This window comes from Rhinoderma darwinii (assembly GCF_050947455.1).
Source record: "Rhinoderma darwinii isolate aRhiDar2 chromosome 11 unlocalized genomic scaffold, aRhiDar2.hap1 SUPER_11_unloc_7, whole genome shotgun sequence".
NCBI classification, from domain to species: domain Eukaryota; kingdom Metazoa; phylum Chordata; class Amphibia; order Anura; family Rhinodermatidae; genus Rhinoderma; species Rhinoderma darwinii.
In genome coordinates this window covers 646,780-667,014 of record NW_027461859.1, presented here as the reverse complement: position 1 = coordinate 667,014, position 20,235 = coordinate 646,780, and the positions used below count along the sequence as shown (strand labels likewise).

At 44.4% G+C, this 20,235-nt stretch overlaps 1 long non-coding RNA gene across 1 annotated transcript; it reads left to right on the top strand.

Annotated features, from left to right (window-relative positions):
• The first annotated feature begins 289 nt into the window (after window positions 1-289).
• LOC142698083 (uncharacterized) lies at window positions 290-12,604 on the top strand. Its single transcript, XR_012865675.1, has 5 exons — window positions 290-433; window positions 2,408-3,392; window positions 7,384-7,520; window positions 8,161-8,449; window positions 10,702-12,604. It is a non-coding gene; the product is annotated as an uncharacterized LOC142698083 (long non-coding RNA).
• The last annotated feature ends 7,631 nt before the right edge of the window (window positions 12,605-20,235 follow it).

Sequence of the window (20,235 nt, the reverse complement as noted above, 5' to 3'; positions counted from 1 at the left end):
TCACTGTATATACTGTACTCCCTCTTTACTGTCCTCATATATACTGTATATAATGTACTGCTCAGTTATATGTATATATGGGACGTGTCCTCACTGTATATACTGTACTCCCTCTTTACTGTCCTCATATATACTGTATATAATGTACTGTTCAGTTATATGTATATATGGGACAGGGTCCGCTCTCTAATCAGGATTTTTAAGGTGCTATGGATAAAACATAATCCCCTACTATACCTTTTCCTGTAATATTATAATAAATATTCGATTTCTCTTTTTCTAAACAGACTCCGCTCCCACTGGACAACATGCAGGGCTCCCATGTTACGTCATCGCCATAGAAACTGTTCGGTTTCCAACCATCGTAGAACGGACAACTAACCGGCAACTGAAAGCTCCTCCCAATGTATTAATGTCACTTCTGTATGGACAGGTAAGAGTTGTCTATCCCCTTCAAGGGGTTTTCCCATGAAGGACATTTATGACATCTCCACAGGATATGTCATAAATGTCAGATAGATGGGAGTCCCATCTCTGTGACCGGCACCTATCTCCAGAACGAGGCCCCATAAACAGTGGCGGATTAAGTAGGCCATAGGCCCTGGGCTGTTACCCAAACTTGGGCCCCCCTACTCCTCCGCCGCCCTGCCGCGCCGCAACTATTGTTAACACTACCTTTTTGTGCAAGCATTAACAGATGGGTGTTATGATTCCCCTTGTCAAAGGGCTGCATCCCTACATACTGACAGTATCACACTGTGCAGGGACACATCCTCCTGACAAGGGGAATGGTAACACGCAATTGTCTATCAGTCCTGGACTGCACAAATAGATTTTGTGAAGGACAAGGATTTCCTATAAAAAACATGTCAGGAGAGGATACAGATTCTCTATAAATCTAGTGACTCACAGAATGTAAAGTAAAGCACCACATACACAGTGCCCCCTTTAGATAACACCACACACAGCCCCCTCTAGATAGCGCCACACACAGCCCCTGTAGATAGCGCCACACACACAGCCCCTGTAGATAGCACCACATACACAGTGCCCCCTCTAGATAGCGCCACACACACAGCCCCTGTAGATAGCGCCACACACACAGCCCCTGTACATAGCATCACACACAGCCCCTGTAGATAGTCACACACACAGCCCCAGTAGATAGCGCCACACACACAGCCCGTGTAGATAGCATCACACACACAGCCCCTGTAGATAACGTCACACACACAGCCACTGTAGATAGCACCACACACACAGCCCCTGTAGATAGCATCACAAACAGCCCCTGTAGATAGCATCACACACAGCCCCTGTAGATAGCGCCACACACACAGCCCCTGTAGATAGCGTCACACACTGCCCCTGTAGATAGCATCACACACAGCCCCTGTAGATAGCGCCACACACACAGCCCCTTTAGATAGCGCCACACACAGCCCCTGTAGATAGCGCCACACACAGCCCCTGTAGATAGCGCCACACACACAGGCCCTGTAGATAGCGTCACACACAGCCCCTGTAGATAACATCACACACACAGCCCCTGTAGATAACATCACACACACAGCTGCTGTAGATAATATCACACACATAGTCCCTTTAGATAGTGTCACACACACACACAGCGCCATTAGATAGCATCACACACACAGCCCCTGTAGATAGCACCACACACACAGCCCCTGTAGATAACATCACACACACAGTCCCTTTAGATAGTGTCACACACACACAGCACCATTAGTATGTAGTGCTGCACAGCAATCACCCCCCTGTATATTGCCACATAGCCCTCCAAAACAAAACATTGTACTTACCTTGCCCCGTTCACGCGACGGACGGTGCGCTGCACTGTCTCCAGGCAGAACGCATGCTCATACCAGCGTGATGCAGTTGCGTCATCACGGCGGCCTGCCCAGGGAGTCTTCCCAGCACCTTATAGGCTGCAGTCCTAACTTGGCCTGAAGCCTATATCATTAATTCATATCTGCGTCCTGAGGATGCAGATACAAGTGAATGTGGCTGTCGCTAGCATCGGGGACCCCTCCAGTGCTAGGCGCCAATGGGCTTGAGGGGGCCCGTGCAGCCCAGCCAATAAATGTTATGGGCCTGGCAGCCATGGGCCCCCTGGGAGCCTTGGTCGGCTGCCCGAGCCTTCCTAACGATGATCCGCCGCTGCCCCCAAACCCAGTGCTAGCTTGATGACATGGTCGGGAGTTACAGAAACAGCGGTGAGTGCCTCGAATTTCTACCTTCTATACATATATATATATATATATATATATATATATATATATAATCCCCCCTTACTAGTAATAAATGCCGTGCACCTGCATTTGGGATTTCAGATCCTCGCTGTCTTTTTGGATTATTTATCAGTTTGTTCTCTGTACTTTTACAGATAGTGCCAGAAACCCAACTATGTATTTTATAGCCAGAGAACAGTCATGGCTGGTTAAAGATGACTCCACAGCCACAGGTGTTGGCAGTCAGAGAAATATTAGCGAGCCACAGAACTCCTTCAAAAGCCTTGTAAATAAAAGAATGAAAGTTTGGTGGAACCGAGCATTCCTAGCAAATTATCTCCAACAGAACCTTATACCGAGGGGGTTACGCATACAAGTTTTCCCATCATTTTCAATTGAAGATTTGAATTTTCCATCTAAATGGGAGGAGAACTGCAGTGCGTGTTCATTTAAAGTGATGGAGCTTCTTATTGGACTCAATAACACCTCATTAGAAAACAGGGATAACGAGCTGGAAAAGATCCAGCAAAAATTAAAAGCAGAGATGTCCAAAGAGGACTTAGAAACATTTAAAACACAATTGGATCAACAATGCCTCGTCTGGAGAAAAGAAATGGAGAGCAGAAAAACAAAGAAATTGATATGTGATAATAATGATTTTCAACAGAAGAAAATATATTGATGGAATCGGAGACAAGATGGTGAATCACTGAGTCTTTCCTCTTCTATGTGATCTTTGTCATCACAGAGCGGTCACCATGATATGACATTATGTAGTAGCGTGAGTTCTACACGTGACTTACCAAGATACAAAAGAAAACGGAACTAAAATCAGTCGTCCAACAGTAGGAGAAAAATGATTGGAACAAAATCCAAGACATCACAAGAAGGTCATTAACATTTCTATGCATCAATTATCTATAGGTGACATCACACTGTTGGACAAAGTCTTGACCTTTTCTCCCGTCTCCTGTTTTGATCTTTTCTCAGCAGTAAAAGATCTGCAATTTTTTGCACAATCTTTGATCTTTAAGAAATGGTATTTTAAAGAGGAAGGCAATTTATTTGTGACAGTTGAGGAACGAGAAACATTGCGAATATTTGAGAAACTCTTTCACCAAGAAGAGGGAATATCAGAAGGTAAGATTCATATCTGTATTAGAACCAAATCTACAAAATCCCCCCGTTGTCTATTTGCCCTGCAGTAGATCTTGAGAGAGAGGGAATAAATATTAAAATGAATTAAATCATGGCATGATGTGGTAGTAAAACCTGCCGATAAAGGCAGAAATGTGGTATTTTGGCCACGCCAGATGTATATTTATGAAGCAAATCGACAATTAAACAAACTCCACTTTTTAAATAATGATATCACGGAGGCGGAGGTTGCTTTAGCAATCTCTAAGCTACACAATAATAAAACGCCGGGTCCTGACGGCCTATCGGCGAGGACCTTACAAGCCATATTTAGTGGGGAGATTGACCTGCCTAACTTTCATGAGTCCAGGACCATATTGCTTCCCAAACCTGACAGGGATCCAACCCTCCTTTCCTCATATCGCCCGATTTCCCTTTTAAACCAAGACAATAAGCTCCTAACAAAGATTTTGGCCGACCGCCTCCAAACCATGTTTGGACCAATCATTGCCCCAACCCAACTGGGTTTCTTAAGGAATAGCCATTCCACTAAAGGTATCCGTCAGGCTGTAGCAGCCACGGTGTCTGCACTAGACCCCTCCCCAGTGACCATGCTGCTGGGACTTGACGCGGAAAAGGCGTTTAACTCTTTATCATGGCCATTTCTCACAGCGGTGTTGCAGTCCCGGGCCTTCGGAGACCGCTTTCTAACATTACTTTCACGCTCACAGGCCTGCTCTACCACATCCCTTACCATCAATGGGCTTAACTCACCTCCTATCTCAATTTTCAGGGGTACGCGTCAGGGATGCCCTCTCTCACCGTTACTGTTTAATTTGTCCCTAGATCCACTTCTCCGTCATGTCCAGTCCCTAGCATGTTTTCAAGGCATACAAATTGGAGATTCTCAAATTAAACTATCGGTATTTGCAGATTATATTTTGTTCTTCATATCTAACCCTGCCTCTACTTTACAACCAATCCTCCAGGATATCCCAATTTACGGTGCCCTGTCAGGTTTCAAGATCAATCTACAAAAATCAGAAGCCCTAATTCTTAAGGGTCCCTCCAGACCACTCTGGTCTTCGAAGCATGCATTTAAATGGAACTCTGATTACATTCCCTATTTGGGGGTACGCATCACGAGACAACTATCAAATTTATATCAACGAAACCTTAAGGCCTCATGCACACGACCGTAAAAACACCCGTTATTACGGGTCGTAATTACGACCCGTAATAACGGGCTCATAGACTTCTATTGGCCACGGGTACCTTCCCGTTTTCTTACGGGAAGGTGCCCGTGCCGTTGAAAAAGATAGAACATGTCCTATTTCAGGCCGTAATAACGGCACGGACAGCCCATAGAAGTCTATGGGGCTCCCGTAATAACGGGTGACTACGTGTGTGCACCCGTCATTACGGGAGCTTTGCTAGGCGACGTCAGTAAATAGTCACTGTCCAGGGTGCTGAAAGAGTTAACTGATCGGCAGTAACTGTTTCTGCACCCTGGACAGTGACTACCGATCAGAATATAGAGTAACCTGTAAAAAAAAAAGACGTTCATACTTACCGAGAACTTCCTGCTTCCTCCAGTCCGGTCTCCCGGCCGTTGCCTTGGTGACGCGTCCCTCTCGACATCTGGCCCGACTTCCCTGGATGACGTTTCAGCCCATGTGACCGCTGCAGCCAATCACAGGCCAATCACAGGCTGCAGCGGTCACATGGACTGCCGCGTCATCCAGGGATGTCGGGCTGGATGTGAAGAGAGGGACGCGTCACCAAGGCAACGGCCGGGTAAGTATGAATTTCTTAAACTTTTATTACAGAAAGGGCTGTCCCTTCTCTCTATCCTGCACTGATAGAGAGAAGGGGCTGCCGATTACTGCAGTGTAATTTTGCAGCCAAAAACGTGCCCATAAATACGGGTGGAATACGGGTGACGACGGGCCCGTATTTACAGGCACGGGCCCGTAAATACTGGTGCAAAATGGGTTGAATACATGTGACACCGGACCCGTATTTACGCCAGTATTTACGGGTGGGAAAAAATACTGTCGTGTGCATGAGGCCTTATCCCATTATTGCATGTTTGGAATCCCAACTCATGGCTTGGAGGCACTTTACTCTATCATTTTTAGGTAGGGCTAATCTATTAAAAATGGTTGTCTTCCCTAAATTGTTATACTTACTACAATCCTTGCCTATATACATGAGACCAGTTGACGTTAGGCGGCTGAATACTCTCTTTCGAGGCTACATTTGGAACCAAAAGAGACCAAGAGTGAGCCTATGCATATTGAGGCAACATCATGAAAATGGAGGGATTAATTTTCCACAGATTCACTTATACAATATGGCAGCTCAACTACGAGTGATTGGAGATTGGATAACTGGTAGCTCCTGCTTTACTGATTCTACATTGGACCAACAATTTTCAAAACCCATTTCCTTAACATTCCTTTTACACACTCCCTACTCGGCTCTATCACCTAACCAACGGGCTAACCCCCTAGTCATGTCCTCCTGGAAGACATGGACCAAGGTCAGACAACACTTAGGTTTAAACCCTAGATTTTTCCTACTTCTTCCTTGGGTCCATAACTTTGACTTCCAAAATGCCAACCCCCATGTGTTTTTTCGTGGATGGGCTCGGAGGGGGTTGACATGTATGAATCAGATAACTAACATGCTCACTCGTCGTCCATACTCATTTAATGAACTACGTATACAATATGATTTTTTGGGCCAACACCCATTTTATTACCTGCAGGCCTGTAGTTATGCTCACAAGGTCATTAGACACTTACAAGGTCAAGACTGGGATGACTTCTTCTGTCACTAGACTCCATCTCATCAATGCCGAAAAAGACTAATCACTACCTATTATAACGTTTTAAGACAACCATTGGACTACACTAAATCGAGATCAGGCGTATCTTACTGGGTTGACCACTTAGATCAAATAACTCATGACGATGTCCTATCATCTGTAACTATGGCTGCCAAATACCTCCCATCAGCCATGTCCTGGGAGATGTCTTTTAAAATAGCCCATAGGGCTGACGTGTCCCCTTATAGGGGCTTTCTCATGGGTAACTCCTCTGACCATTCGTGTTTAAAGTGTGGAGTACCGCAATTACATTGTCTCTGGTTATGCCCAACTATTGTTGACTTTTGGCGAAAGATACAATATTTTGTGTCGAACACCCTGTCCATACCATGCCCCTCAACCCAAAAGTGGGGTCTCTTTGGGATACTGCCACCTTCCATGCTCTTTATCCCGAAACATCACAAACAACTGTTATACTATGTCTCTGCGGCTGCTAGGAAGGCCATTCTCCAGGTTTGGATAAATAATACACCCCACACATCGTATTTCCCTAGAAAATATATCTTATCTTTTCCGAATGGATTGGGTGGAATCCTCCCATCGAAAAGAACACAAAACTGAAGCCTTTTTTAAGTTGTGGGTGAACTTTATACCTCTCTTACCACTTCATGTAAAACAAAAACTGATTGCATGCTTTGGCTCCACAACTTGGTATCTGGAACATGAGCTGTCTGGTGTGACACCAATCATGATATGATTCCTTAAATATCTGTATTGAATCGCGGTAACGATGGGGATACACGTGTCCATCCTCTTCCCCCTCCCCCCTATACTTCCCTTCCCCCTTCTTTATGGTTTATTTAGTGTGTTTCATTTCCTATGAATATTGACACTTTTTCAATTTGTCTTTGGGGTAAAATCTCTAATTCTGTCCTCGCTCCAACTAGGATCATTTGAAGTAATTTATACAAATTGTAGATTATATAATATGCAAAATAATGATATAAGTGTGCAGAGATGCTATTGCCATGAAACATATTGTTGAATTGTTGTTCGCTTGTTTGTAATGTTTGGAAAAATAAAAAATACATCAATTAAAAAAAAACTAAATAAAAAAAACTCCACTTGTTGTAGAACATACAATTCTTTATTATCCTTTAGAGCAAAGATGATCCACATTCTACAAGATGGTATGGATGCCGGAGTCCTCTCCAAGTCCCTAATGGAGGCACTGATTGTGACTGAGCCAACAATACAGACGCCTTTTCTACTACCCAAAATTCATAAGGACTTTCCAGGTAGGCCAATTATATTGTGTACCGGGGGTTAACTCAGAAGGTGTGCAGATGGGTCGACCACCATTTAAAACCATTAGTGGAATGTCTACCTTCGTATCTGTGCGACTCTGCAGATTTGTTGTTGAAAATTGAAGAGATTCATTTAGATGACGGACATATTTTGGTAACTTGTGACATTGAGTCACTATATATCGGCATCCAGCATACGGATGGGTTGCATGCAGTGGCCACCTTTTTGCATATGAGCAATATGGGAAAACTTTTCAGAGTTTTTGCTAACCCTATCGGACCTTGTTCTCAAACACAATTTTTTCACGTTCAATGGGTCCTTCTACCTGCAAATCCAGGGCACGGCAATGGGGGCAGCCTGTGCACCCTCATATGCCAACCTGTTCCTGGGGCTGTGGGAGAGGGACCTATTCCTGCCAGATCATGAGATATCAATGAACCAGCTCCTTTTCTGGGCCCGTTCACTGATGACATCTTCATGATCTGGCAGGGGACTTCGGATGAATTCATGGAATTCATCAGTGTATTTAACTATAATACACGTAACATTAAATTAACATGCAAGTGGAATCACGTTGAGATAGATTTTTTGGACATACTAACTAAAAGGAACCATAATGGTTGTCTCCAGACAGATTTGCATCGTAAAGAGACATCAACAAACTCATTTTTTCACGCCACGTCTTCACATCCCCGCCACACCATCGAAGCTATACCAACTGGACGATTACTGCGTGTTAAGAAAATGTGTTCAACTCATGAAGATTTCAAATACCGCACGACTGAGTTAAGAAGGAGACTTGCTCAACAGGGCTGCAGCCGCCGCAATGTTAATAAAGCCTATTGACGACCACGTGCACAGCTCCCCCTCGTGCACAGCTATTACAAACTGTAACTAAACATAAGGAATTTCTCCTAAGGTAAGATTTACGAACACGTATCATTTGGTCAGAAATGAGGGACACCTCAAACACATTTTGGCCGATGCTCCTCAATGATCCAATTCTACAGAAAGTACTACCAAATTTCCTTGCTATTGCAGCATGTAGAGCGCGTTCTTTACGTGACGCAATAGTGCACAGTTACCGAACAGTGGAAAAACCGGGTAAATGTTTTGGAAAGATTGGTCCTAAGTGGGGTTGTAACCCTTGCGGCGACTGTATTAGTTGCCCTAATATTGAACGCTCTCAAGGTTTTGTTGACTCAAGTGGGTTGAAAAATGTTAAGATCACATGGGCAATTACATGCGGCACTACAGGTGTGATCTATAATGCAACTTACCCTTGCCCTAAAATGTATATTGGCATGAGAACCCGAGAATTGCGCTTTCGCGTAAGAGAACATGTTAGAGACATTGAAAATGCCAAAACAGTAGAGGATATGGAACAGCTGAAGACGATTCCACAACATTTTCACCTACATCATGCGTGTAACTCTAGACTTGTGAGAGTGAAGGGAATAGATCACATCAATACTGATATGCGAGGACGAGATGTAAAAAGAGGCTTTTGCAATCAGAATGCAGGTGGATATGGAGGCTTAAGACAACACAACCAAGGGGTGTCAATGAGAACATTGGTGTTGCTGCATTTCTCTGAGTGCTACCAAAGCTTGTAGTCGGGTATTTTGGATTTTATGTTCTTATTTTAATCTACATTTCTTTATGTATACAGATTAGATATATGCTTTACGCTGCCTGTGTTGACTATGTCACCTGTGCCATTTTCGGGTTGTCATGATCTTCATCCTCAACAATGATTTCCTACTTCTGATGATCTTCACAGACAATAGAAAAGCGGGCTCTGTCTGCAGATCACTGCATATTATATTCTGCACCTTTGAGGCTTGTTGTATTAGATATAGCGACATGTAACTAAAATCTGCTTTGTGCTGGCACTTGTAGTCCATTTTATGTTTTGATGCATAATACACACGTTGTTTTTTTCTTCTTTTCTCATCGCACACGCCTATTCACACTATTTTATTTTTCGTTTTTTATTTCTTTTATTTTGTCACCATACATTTATTACCTTTTCACTCTTTTACTTACACATGTTCTATATAAACAACACTTTATTGTGTTTAATATCATTTCTTACCTGTCACTTCCCTACTATGTTCAGGTCGTGCGCTGCATTGTTCCTTTTGGCACGTATATATTGGTCTTTTTTCACACATTATAATTGATAATAATGTTCCACACTTGATTACTCCCTACACGTTGACACTCTTCATCACACATCACTTTGTGTCCATATATTTATATGTATTTGTATGATACATGTGCAATATATCTGTATAACTATCTTGTCTCTCTGTATTTTGGGTTTAGACTTGCAGACATGAAGTGTATCGCTATTGGACTGCCCGTACAGGGTTAATATCCTTCTGAATGCTTTTCATGCCTTCAATCACTGGTTGCATTCTGATTGGTTGTGATTGACCGGCCTCCGATTCGTCACCCATGACACGCTGGGTTGCTGACACACGTGACCGCGTCAGGTGACGCGCTGATGTGTTTCCGCCCCAGTGTCTCGTTGTTGCCGTTTCTGGAGTCCGGCCATGTACTCGACCACATATTGCCACCAATAGTAAACAGTGAGTGCACTTATCTGATTTATGGGCATATATATATATATATCACCTGGATATATTTAAGCACCATTGGCTAGCGTTCATTTAAATACTGTGTGTGTACTATCAGCGCCACCCCCTGATGAAGACATTTAGCGCTGAAACGTGCGTCTTGGTGGGCACTCCCTGTGTTGGTGCTCCTGAACAGCCTTATTATGGGTATGTTATATCCCTCCATACTTGGTTAATAGTTGCTTCATTTTTGCTCTTACTTATGCGCTGGCTGCTTTTTTGCACTGTATAGTTGTTTATTCCATACCATTTGGTATTTCTATATGACCTACATTACGCAGGTCTGTGCAGCCATGGGGTCTTATCTAATTATTATTTTCTTTGTGAGTCACACAATGAGCTGTCCTTTTCTTCTGTAGAGTCTTGTGGAGTCTTTTTCATTTCATTGCATTGACATGCCGCTTTTCATTGTTATTCCAATAAAGATTTTTTCCATTTTCTACACTTTTTTTGGTAGCATCAATTTCTTTGTAGGTTATATATTTGTCGTTTTTTGTCTCAAAATATTTTCTTTTTTTTTTTTCAGGAGATCTTTATCCCAGTCTTTGAGATTTTAAAGAGTCCTGACAACACGTAGACCCCAGTTAGCAGCTAGAAGATTCCTGCCTATACCTAGAAGATGACCACCTTCAACATCTAGAAGACACCAACCAGCACAGAGAAGGAGATCCTGGCTACAAGAAGATTCCTACAAACATCTAGAAGAAGAGACACATTGTAAATACTGGTGTGTCCATCCTAGCAGAAAACCCATGACGTCTGAACAGTGAGGAGAGAACTTATATGTTACTTCTGACTATATGATCGCAGGGTAAAGGAGCAGAAAATGCTGAGAAATATGGAGAGGCTTAGTAATAGTCAGTGCGCAGGATGCTCCATATGTGGTGATAGTCATGAGATGGTCACAGCTAGAGAAATACTCAATTCATTATTCATTTATCAATGATCTCATATTAAACCATGTACTGAGACTACTATAGAAAAGAGGCAGGGATATCATCATCATCATCATCATCATCATCATCATCATCATCATTGGTATTGTTGTTAAGCTGAACATAGAGAAAAAGTATTCACTGGCCGACCCCAGATCTATTGTAGAAAGAGTCCTGTTGAGACACTATCATGTAATGGAAGTTGGCACTTGAGTTGTACGCTACTAAAGAAGGAGAAAACATTAGGGTATAATGGTTCCACTACGTATGTGATATGACCTTTCTAGATTCGTTTTCCGCCTCAAAAAACCCTATTGAAATCAATGAGAGACGGAAAAATGCTGTGAACGGCCGCAACCGTTTTTGACGCGTTTTGAAGCGGTTTTAGGCAACAAAAAAAAAAATGCTTGCGTTTTTTTTTTCCTTTGCCTGTTGAAGAAATAGATAAAAATAACGCTTTAAAATGGCCATAAAGAACCACGTAGGAAAACGCATCAAAAACCGTGTCAAAAAACGCGTGTGGTAAAAAACCACTTAAGAAAAGGCGGAGCTGATTTTTCCAGGCAGAATTTTTTGCCTACAAAAAACTCCACATGAACAAAACCTTAAAAGCAAACAGGCTGGGAGGGTAAAACACTGACTGCATATTAAAAAGGCCAATTTCTCCCGGTTGAGGCTGCGCAGCAGGAAATAGACTGGGAGCAACTATTGTCACATAAATATACAGACACTACATGGGAATGCTTTACATGTACTTTAAGTAATTACACTGTAAAATATAACCCTATCAGTAACAAGTATTAAAAAAACCCTAAAATGAAACTAGAAAAAGCTTCTTGTAATGTTAAAAAGACAATAAATGACAAGATAAGAGGACTTATAAAAAATACAAATCTGAGGGGGCAGCATTAGTCTTTGAAGATTACACACACACGCTACACACACACACACACACGCTACACACACACGCTTCACACATACACATACATACACACACACACACACACGCTTCACACACACACACACACACACACATACACACACACATACACACACACACATACACATACACACGCTACACATAAATACATTACACAGATACATTTACATATATTCAAATTAAGCACATACATATATTCACACTATACAAACACATATATCCACATTACACTCTACACACAAACATATATCGACATTATACACACACACACACACGCACACATGCACATTACACAGATACATTTACACATTACACACGAGGAAACATTATTCACCTGTTATATCCCTGCCGCTCTGGTGGTCTCGCCACTCATTTTAGCTGTCCTGCAGTGATGAAATTTCAGCTTCACGCACGGGACTGCTGCGTCAATGCTGAGGCCAGTGGCTGGCTATAGCAATCATGTGTAGGTAGTTATCATGGCATCACTGAATGACAGCAAACACAGGCCTGCTAATCCTCTGAAGCAGAGGTGGATATATTAAGCGAGAGCGCTTTCTGTAATGAACTTGGTTAGGATTAGAGGGTTAGGGGTTTAGGGAGTTGGGGTTAAGGGGGTTGGGGTTAAGGTTAGGGAGTAAGAGGGTTAGGAGGTTAGCGGGTTAGGGTTAAAGTTAGGGTGTTAGAGGGTAAGGGTTTAGGGCGTTAGGGGTTTAGAGGGTAGATGTTAGGGTTAGAGGGTTAGTGTTAGGGGGTTATAGGGTTAGGGGTTAGGTTTAGGGTTACAGCTTTTCCAGAAGCGGAATCCCCAGCCAGAGCATTTCCGATGCTCTGGCTGAAATTTCCGGCATCTTAAAGTCCCCAACATCGCTGTTTATATATGGACAGTGACGTCAGGGGCTTGCATTGCAAGGCACTTACCGTCACTTTCCATATATATGGACAGTGACATAAAGGTCTTTCTCAAGAGAGGAGTCCTCAACATGACCATTTGCTGCAAAGCGCTTGGTTAGGGGGTTAGGCATTAGGGTTAAGGGGTTGGGATTTAGGGAATAGGGCTTTTTCAAGAGCGGAATCCCTGGCCAGAGCATTGCCTTGGATTCTCGCATTACAAAGCCCTTGACGCCACTCTCCATATATGAATACTGACGTCAAGTTCTTTCTCAAGCCAGGAGTCCACCGCCAGAGTGCTTGCTGTAAAGCTCTCGGTTAGGGGATAGATGGTTAGAGTTGGGGTTACGGTGAGGGGGTTTGAGTTAGGGTTGGGGTTATAGTTAGGGGGTTAGGAATAGGGTTGGGGTTAGGAATAGGGTTAAGGTTAGGGTGTTAGGGTTAGGGGCTTAGGGTGCTTGGGTTAAGGGGTTTGGGTTCTAGGTTTAGGGGTTAGGATTGGGGGATAGGGTTAGGATTTAGAGTTTAGTGGTTAGGGTCAGGAATAGGGTTAGGTTTAGGGTTGGAGTTAGAGTTAGAAGGTTAGGGTAAGAGGGCTAGGTTTAAGGTTAGGAGCAGAATCCCCAGCCATAGTGTTTCCGATGCTCTGGCTGAGGAACCCGGCAACTTATAGCCCTTGCCGTCACTGTCCATTTATGGACATTGACTTCAGGGGCCCACTCTAGGAGTGAAATCCCCGGCAAGAGTTTTGCCGACGCTCTGTCAAGGGATTCTCGCATTACAGAGCACTTAACGTTACTCTCCATATATCAACAGGGATGCCAAAGTCTTTCTCAAAACAGGAGTCCCCGGCCAGAGTACTTGCTGTAAAGTTCTTGGTTAGGGGCTACATTTAGGGATAGGGTTTTAGGGGTTAGGGTTAGAGCTTTTCCAGGAGCGAAATCCCCGGCCAGAGCATTGCTGACGCTCTGGTTGGGGATTCCAGCATCTTAAAGCCCCTAACGTTACTGTACATGTATGGACAGGGACGTCAGGGGCTTCCTCTAGGAGCGTAATCCCCAGCCAGAGTGTTGCCTACGTTGGGGTTATGTTTTAAGTTAGTGGGTTAGGAAGTTAGTGTGTTAGGGGTTGTGGATAGGGGGTTGGGGTTAGGATTAGAGTCAGGGTTAAGGTAAAAGGGTTAGGGTGCTAGGGTTAAGGGGTTAGGTTTTGGGGATTAGGGTTTGTGTTAGGGTTTAGAGGATAGTGTTAGAAATAGGGTTAGGGCAAGGGTTGGGCTTAGGGGTTGGGGTAGGATAGGGGTTGGGGTTAGGTTTTGGGTTAGCGGGTTAGGAAATTAGAATGTTAGGAGTTGGGGTTAGGAACAGGGTTAGAATCGGTGTAGGGTTGGGGTCACAGGTTAGGGGTTAAGGTTCAAAAAGGGTTAGGAATAGGGTGAGGGTAGTGGGTTGGGGTTAGGAATAGGTTTGGGGTTAAGGGATAGGGTTTAGAGGTTAGGGGCTATGGTTGCGGGTTAGGGTTAGGAGTATGGTTAAGTTTAAATGGGTAGGGTGTTAGGGTTAAGGGGTGGGGGTTAGGGAGTTGGAGTTAGGATGCTAGGGTTTAGAGGTTAGTTGTTAGCGTTAGGTATAGGGTTGGTGTTAGGATTTAGAGGTATGGGGCTAGGTTTGGGGATTAGGAATATGGTTAGGGTTACAGTGTTAGGGAGTTGGGGTGCAATTTTAAAGGGGTTAGGATAAGGGTTAGGGTTTAGCAGTTAGGGTTGGGGATTAGGGGTAGGAATAGGGTTAGTTGTTAGGGTTAGAAGATCAGGGTTGGGATTTAGGGGAAGAGTTAGGGTAAGAATTATGGGGTTAGGGTGCTAGGGTTAAGTGGTAAGGTTTAGTGGGTTAGGGGATAGGGTTAGTTGTTAGGGTTTAGAGGTTTGTGTGGTTAGGGTTGGGGTGTTAGAGTTTGGATTAAGGGGTTAGGGGCTATGGTTAGAGTTAAGGGATAGGATTAGGGCTTTTCCTGACGCTCTGGTTAGGGATTCCGGCATCTTAAAGCCCCTAATGTTACTGTTTATATATGGACTGTGACATCAGGGGCTCCCTCTTGGAGAGGAATCCCCGGCGAGTGTTGACTACGCTCTGGCCGGGGAAGCTCGCATTACAAATCCCTTAATGTCACTCTCCATATATGAACAGGGATGTCAAGGTCTTTCTGAAGACAGTCCCAGGAGTCCCTGGACAGAGCCCTTGCTGTAAAGCGCTTTGTGAGGGTGTTAGGGTTGGGGTTAAGAATAGAGTAAGGGGGTTTGGGTTAGGGGGTTAGGAAAAGGGTTGGCATTAGCAGATAGGGTTTAGAGTTCAGGGTCGGGGTTAGGAATATGTTTAAAGGTTAGGGGTTAGAAGTTGGGGTTAGGGTTAGAGTGTTAGGACGTTGGGGTATGGGTTAGGATGTTAGGGCTAACGGGTTGGGGTTAGGGGATTATGCTTAGGGGATAGGGTTAGATTTATAGAGATAACAGGGAGGTTAGATCCATCGCTAAGTTGAAGTAAAATGGAAGCTATTTCCAAGTTTTAATAGTCCTTAGTTAAAAGATCCTATGGATAGGAGTCCTGGTGTGCAAAGTGAGGGAATATCAATCCTGGAATCGAGCCTACGCGTTTCGGATGGCTCTGGCGTCCTTAGTCATGGCTGTATAGTTAAGATGTTGGGTTAGGGGTAGGGTTAGGGTTTGGGCAAAGGTTTAGGGGGTTAGGAATAGGGTTTAGAGGCTAGTGGTTAGGGTTGGGGTTTAGGGTTAGTGGTTTAGGGTTAGAGTTTGGATTAGAATTCAGGATGGAATTTGGGTTAGGGAGTTAGGAGTTAGGGCTCCTCCAGGAGCGAAATCCCCAGCCAGAGCCATAATGGGTTAGGAATAGGGTTAGGGGTTAGAATTAGGAGGTTAGGAATAGGGTTAGAGTGAAAGGATGGGGTTGAATTTAGGGAGTTAGGGGCTAGGGTTTAGAGATTAGGTTTGGGGGGGTTTGGAATAGGGTTGGGTTATGGAATGAGGCGAAGGGGTTAGAGTGTTAGGGTTTAGGAATAGGGTAGGGGGTTAGGGCTAGGGGTTGTGAAAAGGTTAAGGTGAGGGGTTAGGGTTAAGGAGTTAGAGTTAGGGTTTTTAGGTTAGGAGTGTGGGTTAGGAATAGGGTGAGGGTATGTGGTTAGGGGGTAGGGTTTTGGATAGGGGGTTGGGGTAGGGTTATAAATTAGAGTTGGGGGTTAGAGTTAGGAATAAGTTTGAGGTCAAAGGGTTAGGGGTTGAGGGCTAGGGTGCTAGGGTTAAGAGGTTAGGGTTTGGGGATTAGGGGGTAGGGCTTGTGTTAGAGTTTAGAGGTTAGGGTTTAGGAATAGGGTGAGAGTGTTATGGTTGGGCTTAGGTTTAGGGGGTTATGGTTTTAGGGCGAAAGTTAGGGGGTAGGGTTACAGGGTTGCGGTTAGCAGGTTACGGTTAGAAAGTTAAGGAGTTAACGTTATGTGTTAGGGTTTGTATTAGGGGGGTTAGTATTAGTGGATAGGGTTGGAGTGAAGGTGTTAGGGGTTGGGGTTAGGGGGATAAATTTGGGTTAGTGTTAGGGGAATCGGGTTTGGGTGATTGGCTTAAGGAGTTAGGTGTTGAGGTTAGGCAATCGGTTTGGGGTTAAGGTTAAGAATAGGGTTAGAGGCTTAGGGTAAAAGATAGGGTTAGACTTAGGGGGTTAGGTGGCTAGGGTTAAGGGGTTAGGGGTTTGAGTTATGGGATTAGGGTTAGAGTGTTAGGGTTTTTGGTTTAGAGGGTTGTGGTTTTAGGTTTAGGGGGTTAGGAATAGTGTGAGGGTAAGTGGTTAGGTGTGGTTTGGTGTAGTTTTGGTTTTAGGAATAGGGTCTGAGTTAGGGAATAGGCTTTAGGGGTTAGGGTTGGAGGTTAGGAATAGGGTTAAGGCTAAAGGGTTAGGGGGTAGGAGTTTGGATTAACGGGTTAGAGTTAGGGGATACGGTTAGGGGGTTTGGAATAGGGTTAGTAAAGTTTAGGGGTTAGGGATGGGGGTTAGGGTTGTAGTTAGGGGTTTAGGGTTAGAGTTTGGGTTAGAACTAGGGGTAGGGTTAGTGGGTTAGGGCTTTTCCGGGAGCAAGATTCCCGGCCAGAGCCATAATTGGTTAGGAATAGGGTTAGGGTGTTAGGGGTTGGGGTTAGTATTATGGGCTTAGGAATAGGGTTAGGGTGAGGGGTTAGGGTTGAGGTAAATGCTGTAGTGAGGGGCTAGGGTTAGAGTTTAGATTTTGGGATTAAGAATAGTGTTATGATTTTGAGGGGGGTAAGTGTTGAGGTTAGGCGTTTAGGTTAGGGAGTTAGTGTTTTGATGTTAGGGTTGAGGGTTAGGATTAGGTTTGGGGTTATCAATAAGGTGAGGGAAAGTCGTTAGTGGGTAGGGTTGTGGCTAAGGTTTTGGGATTAGGTATAGAATTAGGCGACATGGTAACGGGTAAGGGTTGGGGGTTAGAGTTAGTAATAGAGTTAAAGTTAAAGGGTTAGGGTGCTAGGGTTAAGGGGTTGGAGTTAGAGTTTAATTGTTTTAGCGGTTTGGGTTAGGATTAGGGGTTAGGGTATAGAGGTTAGTCGATTAGGAGTATTAATAGAGTTAAACGTTAGAGTATTAGGGTTGGGGTGTTGTGGTTTAGGTTTAGTTCTTAGGGTTAGTGGGGCTAGGGTTTGGGTTAAAGTTAGGGGATAGGGTTGGGGGTTAGGAAAAAAGTTGGAAGGTTAAGGTTAGGTTAGAGGGTTAGGATTTAGGGTGAGTTAGAATTAGGGGGTTAGGGTGATAGGGTTTGGGGGTTAGCATTAGGGGCTAGGGTTAGAGTTAGGGATTTTCCAGAAGCAAAATCCCTGGCCAGGGCGTTGCTGATGCTTTGGTTGGGGATTCCGGCATCTTAAAGCCCCTAATGTTACTTTTTTTTATGTGGACAGTAACCTCAGGGGCTCCCTCTAGGAGCGGAATCCCTAGCCAGAGTGTTGCCTACCCTCTAGCTGGGTATTCTCGCATTACAAATCCCTTCATGTAACGCTCTATCAATGAACAGTGATGTCAAGGTCTTTCTCAAGACAGGAGTCCCTGGCCAGAGCGTATGCTGTAAAGCGCTTGCGTGAGTGGGTTAGGGTTGGGGATAGGGTTGGGTTGTTAGGGTTGGGGTTAGGAGTTTAGGGTTAGAATTATGGATACGGTTAGTGGGTTAGGGAATTAGGGGTTACGGTTAGGGCTATTCCAGGAGTGAAATCCCTGGCCAGAGCCATAATAGCTTAGTAATAGGGTTAAGGTGTTAGGGGTTGGAGTTAGGATTCGGGGGTTCTAATACGATTAGGTTGATGGGGTAGGGTTGGGGTAAGTGTTGTGGTTAGGGAGTTAGGGGCTAGGGTTTATAGGTGAGGTTGAGGGGTTAGGAATAGGGTTGGGGTTACGAATGGGGTGAGGGGGTTAAAGTATTAGGGGTTAGTAATAGGGTAGGGGGTAAGGGCTAGGGGTTATGAATAGGGTTAAGGTGAGGGTGATGGTGTAGGGTTGGGGTAAGTGTTGGGGTTAGGCTGTTAGCGTTAGGGAGTTAGGGTTTTGAGGTTAGAGTTGGGTGTAGGAATAGGTTGAGGGTTAGTGGATAGGGGGTTAGGGGTAGGGATTAGGAATAGAGTCGGGATAGGGTTAGGGTTTAGAGGTTAGGGGGTAGAGTTAGGAATAGGGTTAAGGTTAAAGGGTTAGGTTTAGGGGGTTGGGTTTAGGGTGCTAGGGTTAAGGGGTTTGGGGATTAGGGGATAGGGTTTGTGTTAGGGTTTAGAGGTTAGTGGTTAGAAATAGTGTTAGGGTGAGAGTGTTAGGGTTGGATTTAGGTGTCGGGGTTGGTGTTAGGGGATTAAGAATATTGTTAGGGGGTAGGGTTGGGGTTAGGATTTAGATATCAAGGGTTAAGGTTGGGGGTTAGGAATTGGGTTAGGAATAGTTTGAGTGTAGGGGGTGGGGGTTAGGAATGGGGTTGTGGTTAAGGGATAGGGTTTAGAGGATATGGGCTAGTGTTGGGGGTTAGGAATAGGGTTAGGGAGTTAGAGGTTGGGGGTAGGGTTAGAGTGGTAGGGGGTTGGGGTGCTATTTTAAAGGGGTTTGGGTTAGGCGGTTAGGATTAGGGGTTAGTTGTTGGGGTTGAGGGTAGGAATAGGGTTAGGGTTAGTTGTTAAGGGGCCATATATGAGGTTGGAGTTAGGGGATAGGGATTAGAGTAAGGGGATACGGTTAGGAATAAGTTTATAGGTTAATGGTTAGGGTTGGGTTGTTAGGGTTGGGGTTAGGAGTTTAGGGTTAGAGATTGGTTTAGAATTAGGGATACGGTCAATGGGTTAGGGAATGAGGGGTTAAGGCTTTTCCAGGAGTTAGGGTGTTAGGGGTTTGGGTTAGGATTAATGAGTTCAGAATAGGGTTAGGTTGATGGGGTAATGTTGTGGTAAGTGTTGTGGTTAGGGAGTTAGGGGCTATGGTTTAGAAGTTAGGTTGAGGGGTTAGGAATAGTGCTAGGGTTGGAGTTAGGAATGGGGTGAGGGGGTTAGAGTGTTAGGGGTTAGTAATAGGTTATGAATAGGGTTAAGGTGAGGGTGATGGTGTAGGGTTGGGGTAAGGGTTGGAGTTAGGCGGTTAGGTTTAGGGAGTTAGAGTTTTGAGGTTAGGGTTGGGGGTTAGGAATAGGGGTAGGGTTGGGGTTAGGATTTAGATATCGGGTTAAGGTTGGGGGTTAGGAATTGTGTTAGGCGGTTAGGAATAGTGTGAGTGTAGGGGGTGAGGGTGGGGGTTAGGAATGGGGTTGTGGTTAAGAGATATGGTTTAGAGGATAGGGGCTAGTGTTGGGGGTTAGGAATAGGGTTAGGGAGTTAGAGGTTGGGGCTAGGGATAGAATGGTAGGGGTTTGGGGTTAGGTTGCTATTTTAAAGGGGTTTGGGTTAGGGGGTTAGAAGTTAGGGTTGGGGTTAAGGGTATGAATAGGGTTAGGGTGGGGGTTGGGGTTAGTTGTTAGGGGGCCATATATGTAAGGGGGTTAGGAGATAGGGATTAGAGTAAGGGGTAGGTTAGGTTTAAGTTTAGAGGTTAGTGGTTAGGGTTGGGTTGTTAGGGTTGGAGTTAGGAGTTTAGGGTTAGAGATTGGGTTAGAATTAGGGATAAGGTCAGTGGGTTAGGGAATTAGGGGTTAGGGCTTTTCCAGGAGTGAAATCCTTGGTCATAGCCATAATGGTTTAGGAATAGGAAAGTATCCGGCACACAAA